Raw genomic sequence first — 12,209 nt, forward strand, 5'->3', positions numbered from 1 at the left:
GCATGGTTACATTTATGGGAAATGATCTTCAAATGGGTACATATTTTAATAAGATACAAATGTATGAGTATGGCAGATGATTTAAATTAAATGTCCATGCACAGCAGCATGATGTAATAGCATAAAATTGTAATTACATAACAATTCGTCATGCACATTTACCCATTTTGACATAAAGATGTCCTGACCTCATGGGTCTCAGAGAAAGTCATTTAAATGTGAATGCCCGGATGGGAATGCCCATTTAATTCCCTTTTAGAAGATAAGTAATAAAGAATTGGATAAGCTCTTAATGTTGAAGATTGGACATTCCTTAAACCCTACACGCACCTCAGCGGCTCATGAATGGAGATGGTAACAGAAGCAACGGCACTGCGCTCTGACACGTGCAATCAGAGCTGGCTCCGATCGCAAGTGTTAACCCCTAGCATGACTGAGGCGTGCAAAGAGTCATCCCCTTAAAGATCAGATCCCCCGTGCCGCGTGCTGGGGAACTAATCCTCTTTTGGGCAGCCTCCAGGTATGCCAAGCGATGTGGGGCTGCCCTACCAGTCCTACAGTCAGATCCCTTTCGAGCCTACCTCTAAAGTGACTTAAACCAGTGATCAGAAATTTGCTGGTTCCAGTTCAAGTTTGTATAGAGTAAAAATTTGTTGTAAATATAAGATTAAAACATTAAATTCAAAAAAAATATAAGCCCCTAAAATGTCACTTTCCCACAGATAAACTTAATAAAGTATAAAAAAACCTCAAATACAAAAAAAACCCTAACATATTTGGTATAGCCGTATCCGTAACAATCTGTATAATAAAACAGAATCATTATTGGACCCGTACAGTAAACACCGTAAAAAAAAAAAACATTCTAAAAAAGAATTTTTTATCAACCCCCTTTACAAAATGCTCTATAAAGCCCTTATATATAAACATTTAAAAAATGTACTAATGGCCAAAATCGACCGAGTCCTGAAGGGGTTAATATATTATTATTATTAGAGATGAGCGAACATACTTTTCCGAGCTTGATGCTCATTCGAGTATAAGCGTACTCGAAACTGCTCGTTGCTCGGACGAACACTTCGCCCGCTCGAGAAAATGGCATCTCCCCCCTTTGTGATTTTTGGCGGCCAGAAAAAGAGCCAATCACAAGCCAGGAGACTCTGCACTCCACCCAGCATGACGTGGTACCCTTACACGTCAATAGCAGTGGTTGGCTGGCCTGATCAGGTGACCCTGGAATAGACTAGCCCCTGCCCGCGCTGCTCGGATCATTCTCTGTCTGGATGCCGCTAGGAAGAGAACTGCTGCTGGTCAGGGAAAGCATTAGGGTGTTATTAGAATAGCGTTAGGCAGGAGTGATTCTACAAGAACCCAACAGCCCTTCTTAGGGCTACAATAACGTTTTATTTTCCTTTTTTTTGGTTTGCTTGTGGCTGGGCTTGCTGCCATTAGTAGTGCAGCTAGTACCATATTGTGAGGAATTTGCAGGGAGACTTGCGACCGTTGTGTTTAGCTCTTAGTGACACACATATCCACCTCAAACACCGAAGTGGGACAATTTATTAGGGGTTTGATTTGAATTAGGCACAGTCTGCTGATTTTTTTTTTTTTACGTTTATTTTTTTTTATTACTCAACGTCATCAGGCACAGCACAAAATCCAGTTGTGTGCTGTCAGTGTAGGTTAGAAACTAGCCATAGCAATAGGATAGCATCATTTTGTTTAAAAAAAAAAAACAAACAAAAAAAAAAAATTTAAGTTTACACTTTAATTTGGAAAATGTTTAACCCGAGGGCTAGAGGTAGAGGACGAGGGCGTGGACGTACAAATACTGCAGGTGTCAGAGGCCGTGGTCCTGGGCGGGGTGAGACACCACCTGCTGATGAGGGAGCAGGGGAACGCCGCAGAGCTACACTCCCTAGGTTCATCATGTCTCAAGTTACTGGGACTCATGGTAGAGCACTGTTGAGGCCAGAACAGTGCGAAGAGGTGATGTCGTGGATTGCGGACAATGCTTCTAGCCATTTGTCCACCACGCAGTCCACCCATGTCACCGAAATCAGCACTCCTCCAGCTCCTCCACCTCAGCCTTCTTCCCCCCAGTCTGCCCCCTCCCAGGAAAATTTGGCATTTGAACCGGCATACTCTGATGAACTGTTTTCTGGACCCTTCCCACAGTCACAAACCACTTGTCCGGTTTCTGCTGAGCTATTTTCCGATGCCCAGGTTTTCCACCGGTCGCAGTCTGTGGGTGATGATGACATTATTGATGTAGTAGAAGAAGTGTGTAAAGAGGTGTCGGACGATGAGGAGACACGGTTGTCAGACAGTGGTGAAGTTGTTGTCAGGGCAGGAAGTCCGAGGGGGGAGCAGACTAAGGGATCGGAGGATGATGAGGTGACAGACCCAAGCTGGGTTGATAGGCCGGGTGAAAACAGTGCTTCTGAGACGGAGGCGAGTCCTATAGCAGAACAGGTTGGAAGAGGCAGTGGTGGGGCCAGACGGAGAGGCAGGTCCAGAGCTGGTGCATCAGCGCCAAATGTTTTACGTAGTCAAGCTTCCGTGGCGAGGGCTAGATTTACAGAAGTCTGGAGGTTCTTTAAAGAAACACCGGATGACCGACGGACTGTGGTGTGCAACCTGTGCCAAACCAGGATCAGCACGGGTTCCACCACTACCAGCTTAACTACCACCAGTATGCGCAGGCCTATGAATGCTAAACACTCCACTCAATGGCACCAAGCCCATTCACCTCCGGCCGGACACACCACTGCTCCTTTCCCTGAGTCATCTGCTAGTCAGCCCCCTGCCCAGGACCCCGGCCCAAACACCTCCCGTGCGAAAATTCCATCTTCGCCTCCACGATCCTCCACAGCATCCACCAGCGTTCAGCTCTCCATACCCCAGATGCTGGAGTGCAAAAGGAAGTATAGTGCAACACACCCACACGCCCAAGCCCTCAACGTCCACATCTCCAAACTGCTTAGCCTGGAGATGCTGCTCTATAGGCTGGTAGAGACCGAGGCCTTTCGAAACCTCATGGCGGCGGCTGCCCCTCGGTATTCGGTCCCCAGCCGCCACTACTTTTCCCGATGTGCCGTCCCAGCCCTGCACAAGCACGTGTCAGACAAAATCATCCGTGCCCTGACCAACGCCGTTTTTGACATGGTCCATCTGACCACGTCGGACACGTGGACGAGTGCTGCCGGGCAGGGCCACTATATATCGCTGACGGCACATTTGGTTAACTTTGTGGAGGCTGGGACCAAGTCTGACCCTGGGGCTGGTCATATACTGCCGATGCCGAGGATTGCGGGGCCTACCTCGGTCCAGGTCTCAAAGGCCTACTAGGCCTCCTCCTCCCACCCCTCCTCCACCTCCTCCTCTGAATTACCATCCGTGGGCATGGCGCCATCAGTCGGTAGCTCTAGGCACAGCAGCAGTGCCATCGCTAAGTGACAGCAGGCGGTGCTCAAACTGCTGAGCCTAGGCGATAAAAGGCACACCGCCCAAGAGCTATTACAGGGCATCACGGCGCAGACTGATCTGTGGCTGGCACCGCTGAACCTGAAGCCAGGCATGGTTGTGTGTGACAAAGGCCGTAACCGGGTGGCGGCTCTGCAACTCAGCAGACTGACACATGTGCCATGCCTGGCCCATGTGTTAAATCTCATAGTTCAGCGTTTCCTCAAGACATACTCCAATCTGTCCGATTTGCTCACGAAGGTGCGCCGCATCTGTGCACATTTCAGGAAGTCCAGCACAGATGCTGCCACTCTCAGGGCAGCGCAGCACCGCCTCCAACCGCCCGCTCACTGACTGTTCTGCGACGTGCCCACGAGGTGGAATTCAACATTAACCATGTTATCCAGAGTTTACCAGCAGCGCAGAGCGATTGTAGCCTGCCAGATGTCAACTTCCACCAGAACTGGTAGTCAGGTCAGTCAGCTTCCTCAAGTCTACAATGAGGAGTGGACGTGGATGTCTGATATCTGTCAGGTGCTGAGTAACTTTGAGGAGTCAACACAGATGGTCAGTGGTGATGCCGCCATCATCAGCCTCAACATCCCGCTGCTTGGCCTGTTGAAAAACTCTCTGGTCAGCATGAAGTCGGAAGCTTTGCGCTCGTCACAAGAGATGGGGGAAGAAGATTCCCTTGTTGATAGCCAAAAGCACCCTCAGGTCTGTTTCTCAGCGCATATCGGAGGAGGTGGAGGAGGATGAGGTGGAAGAGGAGGAGAATGTTGGCGAGACAGAAGAGGGGACCATTTTTCAGTCCTTCACTGTTCAGCGTGTATGAGCAGAAGAAGAGGAGTTGGAGGAGGAGGAAATGGAGAGTCAGGCCAGTGAGGTGAGAGCACGTTGGGACTCTGGCGCATATGGCAGATTTCATGCTAGGCTGCCTATCCCGTGACCCTCACGTTCCAAGAATTTATTCCAGCACCGATTACTGGGTATTCACTCTCCTGGACCCACGGTACAAGCAAAATCTTTCCACTCTCATCCCTGGAGAGGAAAGGAGTGTGAGAATGCATGAATACCAGCAGGCCCTGGTGCACAAGCTGAAACAGTATTTCCCTTCTGACAGCGCTAGCGGCAGAGGGCGTACTTCTGCGGGACAAGTAGCGAGGGAGAGTAGGCGAGCAGGCAGCTTGTCCAGCACTGGCAAGGGTACGCTTTACAAGGCCTTTGCCAGTTTTATGTCACCCCAGCAAGACACTGTCACCTGTCCCCAGTCTCGGCAGAGTAGGGCTGATCTTTACAGAAAGATGGTGAGGGAGTACGTAGCTGACCATACCATCGTCCTAAATGATCACACAGCTGCCTACAACTACTGGGTTTCAAAGCTGGACATGTGGCACGAACTGGCGCTGTATGCCTTGGAGGTTCTTGCCTGCCCTGCCGCTAGCCTGTTGTCCGAGCGGGTTTTCAGTGCAGCTGGTGGCATCATCACCGATAAGCGTACACGCCTGTCGACTGACAGCGCTGACAGGCTGACGCTTATCAAGATGAATAAAGCCTGGATTTCTCAGGATTTCCATTCTCCACCAGGTGAAGGAAGCTAAACCTGAATAATGTATGCACTCCTCCTCCTCATTGTTCTCCTTCTCCTCCTCTTTGTACACTAAAGCAGAGGAAACTGGCTATTTTTTTCCAGGGCCAACTGGCTATAGCTATATTACTCTATGTATTTAATTTTTCTGGAGGACCACCTACCTGCTCTTCTGGTTTGAAAACTTTTTTGGACTGCCACATACAGGCACTATCCAAATTAAATTGTCTCCATAGCAGCCTCCACACGTCGTCTTTTTAGCTGCCTCCACACGTTGTCTCCATTGCTACCTCCACACGTCATCGCCATAACTGCCTCCAAAAGTCGTCCATATAGCTGCCTCCATACATGGTCCCCTTATCAAACGAGCTGTGTCAGGCAGAATTTTGTGTTGTTTTCATGGCTTCCACATCAAATTTGTTAACTTTGTCGCCACCCTGCTGTGTAATCCACAAAATATACTGGCAAACTTTTATCATTTACTAATATTATTTCAGCGCTTCTTGCGCATCTGTTTACATTCCCCTCACCCGCCATAACCCAAACTTATAAGAACACTACTACACTTGATCTTATACAAAAGGTTCTTAGAAGTGCTGTTTGGGGAGTAGCCGAGAGACAGGGGCTTGGATAGGCGAAAGCTCGCCTGGCAGCGGACCGCCGGCTCCATCCCAAGATCCAACTAACATAGTTTTAACTGCAGCACCTTTAACCCCTTAAGGACGGAGGGTTTTCCGGCTCATTTCTCGCTCTCCAACTTCAAAAATCCATAACTTTTCCATTTTTCCGTGTACAGACCTGTGTGAGGGCTTATTTTGTGCGTAACAAATTTTACTTTCCCGTAATGTTATTTATTTTAACATGCCGTGTACTGCGAAGCTGAAAAAAAATTCCAAATGTGGAAAAATTGAAAAAAAACCGCACGTGCGTCACGTTCTTGTGGGCTCAGTTTTTACTACTTTCACTCTTCGCTCCAAATAATATGCCTACTTTATTCTTTGGTTCGGTGCGATCGCGGTGATACCAAATTTATATAGGTTTTATTGTGTTTTAATACATTTTCAAAAATTAAACGAATGTGTACAAAAAAGAAAAAAATTTTTTGCCATCTTCTGACGCTAATAACTTTTTCATACTTTGGCGCACAGAGATGTGTGAGGGGTCATTTTTTGCGAAATGAGGCGACGTTTTCATTGCTACCATTTTGAGGTCTGTGCGACATTTTGATCATTTTTTATTTCATTTTTTATGTTATGTAAAAAGGTGTAAAAGTCGCATTTCGGACATTTGGGCGCCATTTCCCGCCTCGGAGGTCACCGCCGTCTGTAACCGTTTTTATATTTTGATAGATCGGGCATTTTGGGACGCGGTGATACCTAATATGTTTGTGATTTTTACTGTTTATTATGTTTTATATCCAGGGGCGGACTGGCCATAGTACCCACCGGGAATTTTCCCGGTGGGCCGGTCGGTCCTGGGCCGGTGTGGGGCCGGTGCGGAGCTCGTCCGGGGCCGGTCCGCACTCCCTCCCTCCCTTCAACTTTTCATCTAATCTATAGTACCTGTATCATAAGATGCAGGTACTATAGATTAGTACACAGACGCAGCGCAGCGCTGCTGCTTCTGCGTCTGTGTATACACTCAGTGGAGGAGCGCTGACACCTACCAGATGTCAGCCTGCCTCCATGTAGCTCCGCGGCTTGATGTGAGAGGCGCGGAGCAGTGACGTCACTATCCCGCGCCTCTACACCAAGCTGCTGAAGACCGGGGACGAGACGAACCTGCGCCATAGAGGTGAGTATTATGGGGTTTTTTTTGTTAAATTATAGAATTGGGACATTAAATCTTTATCTGGGGCGGGGGGGGGGGGGGGTGTGACATTATTCTTTATGTGGGGCTGGCAGGGGGCATACATTATATGTCTGGGGCGGGGGGGGGACATTATTCTTTATCTGGGGCTGGCAGGGGGCATAAATTATATGTCTGGGGCGGGGGGGGACATTATTATTATCTGGGGCGGGGGGGGACATAAATTATATGTCTGGGGCGGGGGGGACATTATTATTTATCTGGGGCGGGGGGGGGCATTATTCTTTATCTGGGGCTGGCAGGGGGCATAAATTATATGTCTGGGGCGGGGGGGGACATTATTATTTATCTGGGGTGGGGGGGACATTATTATTTATCTGGGGGGGGGGGATTATTATTTATCTGGGGCGGGGGGGGCATTATTCTTTATCTGGGGCTGGCAGGGGGCATAAATTATATGTCTGGGGCGGGGGGGGGGACATTATTATTTATCTGGGGCGGGGGGGGACATTATTATTTATCTGGGGCGGGGGGGGGGCATTATTCTTTATCTGGGGCTGGCAGGGGGCATAAATTATATGTCTGGGGCGGGGGGGGGACATTATTATTTATCTGGGGCGGGGGGGGACATTATTATTTATCTGGGGCGGGGGGGGGGCATTATTCTTTATCTGGGGCTGGCAGGGGGCATAAATTATATGTCTGGGGCGGGGGGGGCGTTATTCTATATCTGGGGCATTGATTATATGTCTGGGGCGTGCGAGGAGGGGCCTTATTCTATTTCTGGGGCTGGCAGGGGGCATTGATTATATGTCTGAGGGGGGGGGGCATTATTCTATATCTGGGGCTAGCAAGGGGCATTGATTATTTGTCTGGTGGGGGGGGGCATTATTCTATATTTGGGGCGGGCAGGGGGCATTAATTATATGTCTGGGGCGTGCGGGGGGGCATTATTCAATATCTGGGGCTGTCAGGAGGCATTAATTCTATGTCTGGGGCAGGCTGGGTCCATTAATTCTTTTTCTGGGGCAGGCTGGGGCCATTAATTCTATGTCTGGGGTAGGCTGGGGCCATTAATTCTATGTCTGGGGTAGGCTGGGGCCATTAATTCTATGTCTGGGGTAGGCTGGGGCCATTAATTCTATGTCTGGGGCAGGCTGGGGACATTAATTCTATGTCTGGGGTAGGCTGGGGCCATTAATTCTATGTCTGGGGTAGGCTGGGGCCATTAATTCTATGTCTGGGGTAGGCTGGGGCCATTAATTCTATGTCTGGGGTAGGCTGGGGCCATTAATTCTATGTCTGGGGTAGGCTGGGGCCATTAATTCTATGTCTGGGGTAGGCTGGGGCCATTAATTCTATGATTGGGGTAGGCTTGGGCCATTAATTCTATGTCTGGGGTAGGCTGAGGCCATTAATTCTATGTCTGGGGTAGGCTGGGGCCATTAATTCTATGTCTGGGGCAGGCTGGGGCCATTAATTCTATGTCTGGGGTAGGCTGGGGCCATTAATTCTATGTCTGGGGCAGGCTGGGGACATTAATTCTATGTCTGGGGTAGGCTGGGGACATTAATTCTATGTCTGGGGTAGGCTGGGGCCATTAATTCTATGATTGGGGTAGGCTTGGGCCATTAATTCTATGTCTGGGGTAGGCTGAGGCCATTAATTCTATGTCTGGGGTAGGCTGGGGCCATTAATTCTATGTCTGGGGCAGGCTGGGGCCATTAATTCTATGTCTGGGGTAGGCTGGGGCCATTAATTCTATGTCTGGGGCAGGCTGGGGACATTAATTCTATGTCTGGGGTAGGCTGGGGCCATTAATTCTATGTCTGGGGCAGGCTGGGGCCATTAATTCTATGTCTGGGGTAGGCTGGGGCCATTAATTCTATGTCTGGGGCAGGCTGGGGACATTAATTCTATGTCTGGGGTAGGCTGGGGCCATTAATTCTATGTCTGGGGTAGGCTGGGGCCATTAATTCTATGTCTGGGGTAGGCTGGGGCCATTAATTCTATGTCTGGGGTAGGCTGGGGCCATTAATTCTATGTTTGGGGTAGGCTTGGGCCATTAATTCTATGTTTGGGGTAGGCTGAGGCCATTAATTCTATGTCTGGGGTAGGCTGGGGCCATTAATTCTATGTCTGGGGTAGGCTGGGGCCATTAATTCTATGTCTGGGGCAGGCTGGGGCCATTAATTCTATGTCTGGGGTAGGCTGGGGCCATTAATTCTATGTCTGGGGCAGGCTGGGGACATTAATTCTATGTCTGGGGTAGGCTGGGGCCATTAATTCTATGTCTGGGGTAGGCTGGGGCCATTAATTCTATGTCTGGGGTAGGCTGGGGCCATTAATTCTATGTCTGGGGTAGGCTGGGGCCATTAATTCTATGTCTGGGGCAGACTGGGGCCATTATTATTACGCCTGGGTCATAGTCGGAGCTCTATCAATACTGGGGTGGGGGGTTGGGGGACTTAAGGGGGTTAAAGGATAGAAAGAAGAAATAAAATATCCTATACTATTACAGTATGTTACATTATGGGGCACTATTTGTGTGGTACTAATATTGTAGGGGGCTCTATTACAGTATTTGGGGCACAGTATTGGTGGCAGCAGAAGAAGGGACAATGGGAAAGTGCAGAACATAAGACGTCTGTGTGGTAAACTCTGCAGGAAAGCTGTGTACCTGGAGGAAGAGACAAGGTGATGGTGGAACTAAAGGAGAAGATGAGGAACGAGAACAATCCGGGGAGACGTCACCTGATGTCACTGGATGCAAAAGGTGAGGATCTCATGTGTTTTTTGTAGCTGTATATGATAAATACTGATTTTTTTCATGTTCGCTTCTGTTTATATATGTAGTATTATAGTAGTTATATTCCTGTACATATGGAGCAGTATTATAGTAGTTATATTCCTGTACATAGGGGGCAGTATTATAGTCGTTATATTCCTGTACATAGGGGGCAGTATTATAGTAGTTATATTCTTGTACATAGGGTGCAGTATTATAGTAGTTATATTCTTGTACGTAGGGGGCAGTATTATAGTAGTTATATTCTTGTACATAGGGGGCAGTATTATAGTAGTTATAGTCTTGTACATAGGGGGCAGTATTATAGTAGTTATATTCCTGTACATAGGGGCAGTATTATAGTAGTTATATTCCTGTACATAGGGGCAGTATTATAGTAGTTATATTCTTGTACATAGGGGCAGTATTATAGTAGTTATATTCTTGTACATAGGGGTAGTATTATAGTAGTTATATTCTTGTACATAGGGGGCAGTATTATAGTAGTTATATTCTTGTACATAGGGGGCAGTATTATAGTAGTTATATTCCTGTACATAGGGGCAGTATTATAGTAGTTATATTCTTGTACATAGGGGCAGTATTATAGCAGTTATATTCTTGTACATAGGGGACAGTATTACAGTAGTTATATTCTTGTACATAGGGGGCAGTATTACAGTAGTTATACTCTTGTACTTAGGGGACAGTATTATAGTAGTTATATTCTTGTACATAGGGGGCAGTATTATAGTAGTTATATTCTTGTACATAGGGGGCAGTATTATAGTAGTTATATTCTTGTACATAGGGGCAGTATTATAGTAGTTATATTCTTGTACATAGGGGACAGTATTACAGTAGTTATATTCTTGTACATAGGGGGCAGTATTACAGTAGTTATACTCTTGTACTTAGGGGGCAGTATTATAGTAGTTATATTCCTGTACATAGGGGAAGTATTATAGTAGTTATATTCTTGTACATACGGGGCAGTATTATAGTAGTTATATTCTTGTACATAGGGGGCAGTATTATAGTAGTTATATTCCTGTACATAGGGGGCAGTATTAAAGTAGTTATATTCTTGTACATAGGGGGCAGTATTATAGTAGTTATATTCTTGTACATAGGAGGCAGTATTATAGTAGTTATATTCTTGTACATAGGGGGCAGTATTATAGTAGTTATATTCTTGTACATAGGGGGCAGTATTATAGTAGTTATATTCTTGTACATAGGGGGCAGTATTATAGTAGTTATATTCCTGTACATAGGGGGCAGTATTATAGTAGTTATATTCCTGTACATAGGGGGCAGTATTATAGTAGTTATATCCTTATACATAGAGGGCAGTATTATAGTAGTTATATTCTTGTACATAGGGGGCAGTATTATAGTAGTTGGCTTGTATATGGGAGAAGGTATGGTAGTAGTTTTATTTTGTATATAGAAGGCAGGATTGAATGTGTTATTGTAGCATTATTCCTGTACATAGGAGGCAGTATCAATATATTCTTTCTCTGAATTGTACATGTATGGCACAGGGGAAAGGTATTTAAGGCTTATCGGGTCGTGTGTTTGCATCATTTACTGAACGACAGGTCACATTCTTTGCACATTAAATTCACTTAATGCAAAACAAGAACATCTTTTCCAGTAATGCCATGTACCAACAATTTGTCTGTTATAACCCCATCCACATTATCTGACCACACCCACTTGTTTTGACTCCGCCCATAAAATGGGGCCACTTTTATAGTTTTTTCCAGGGCCATTTTAAATTCCCAGTCCGCCCCTGTTTATATCCGTTCTAGGGAAAGGGGGGTGATTTGAACTTTTAATATTTTATTAATTTTTTTTATTTTTTAAACTTTTTTTTTTATTTTTTTTTTCACTATCTTTTAGACCATCTAGGGTACATTAACCCTAGATGGTCAGATCGCTGCTACCATATACTGCAATACTTCTGTATTGCAATATATGGCATTTTTGCAGCACATTCATTACAAGACACGAGGCTACCATGGCAACCGATCGCCGCCCCCCGATGACGTTCGGGGGCGTGGCGATCGGAAAAAAGATGGCGGCGCCCACGCACCGCCGTCTTTTAAACGCCGCCGGCGACTTTGCCGGCGGCGTTGAAGGGTTAATAGCCGCGATCGGTGCAAGCACCGACCGCGGTTATTAGCGGTGGGGGTTTTGTGCAATATGCAAAAACCCCACCTCTGTATGAAGAGGACTCAGCCCGTGAGCCCTCTTCATACATCCCTTATACCTCTGCGCCGTAGAGCTACGGCGCAGAGCGTTAAGGGGTTAATCTACTATTACTTCACTGCCTCCATACATCGTCCCCTTATCAAACGAGCTGTGTCAGGCAGAATTTTCAGGTGTTTCACCAGATACATAGTGGAACTCGGCCCATCTGTCGCCGCCATGCTGGAGACCTGAAGTTGCAATCATAGCAGCGCAATATGGATGCCCCATACTGTCGCTCCTAATCATGGAACCATTTCCGAAAAAACAATTGAAAATAGAACCACTATGCTATTCCATTAT

General features: G+C 46.8%; 1 protein-coding gene across 4 annotated transcripts in view; it reads left to right on the plus strand.

Moving 5' to 3' along the window:
* TRPM2 (transient receptor potential cation channel subfamily M member 2) overlaps positions 1–12,209 on the plus strand; it is a 419,555-nt gene that overhangs the window by 177,003 nt on the left and 230,343 nt on the right. The window lies entirely within an intron of this gene.

Source organism: Engystomops pustulosus, chromosome 8 (genome assembly GCF_040894005.1).
Source record: "Engystomops pustulosus chromosome 8, aEngPut4.maternal, whole genome shotgun sequence".
Classification (NCBI taxonomy): domain Eukaryota; kingdom Metazoa; phylum Chordata; class Amphibia; order Anura; family Leptodactylidae; genus Engystomops; species Engystomops pustulosus.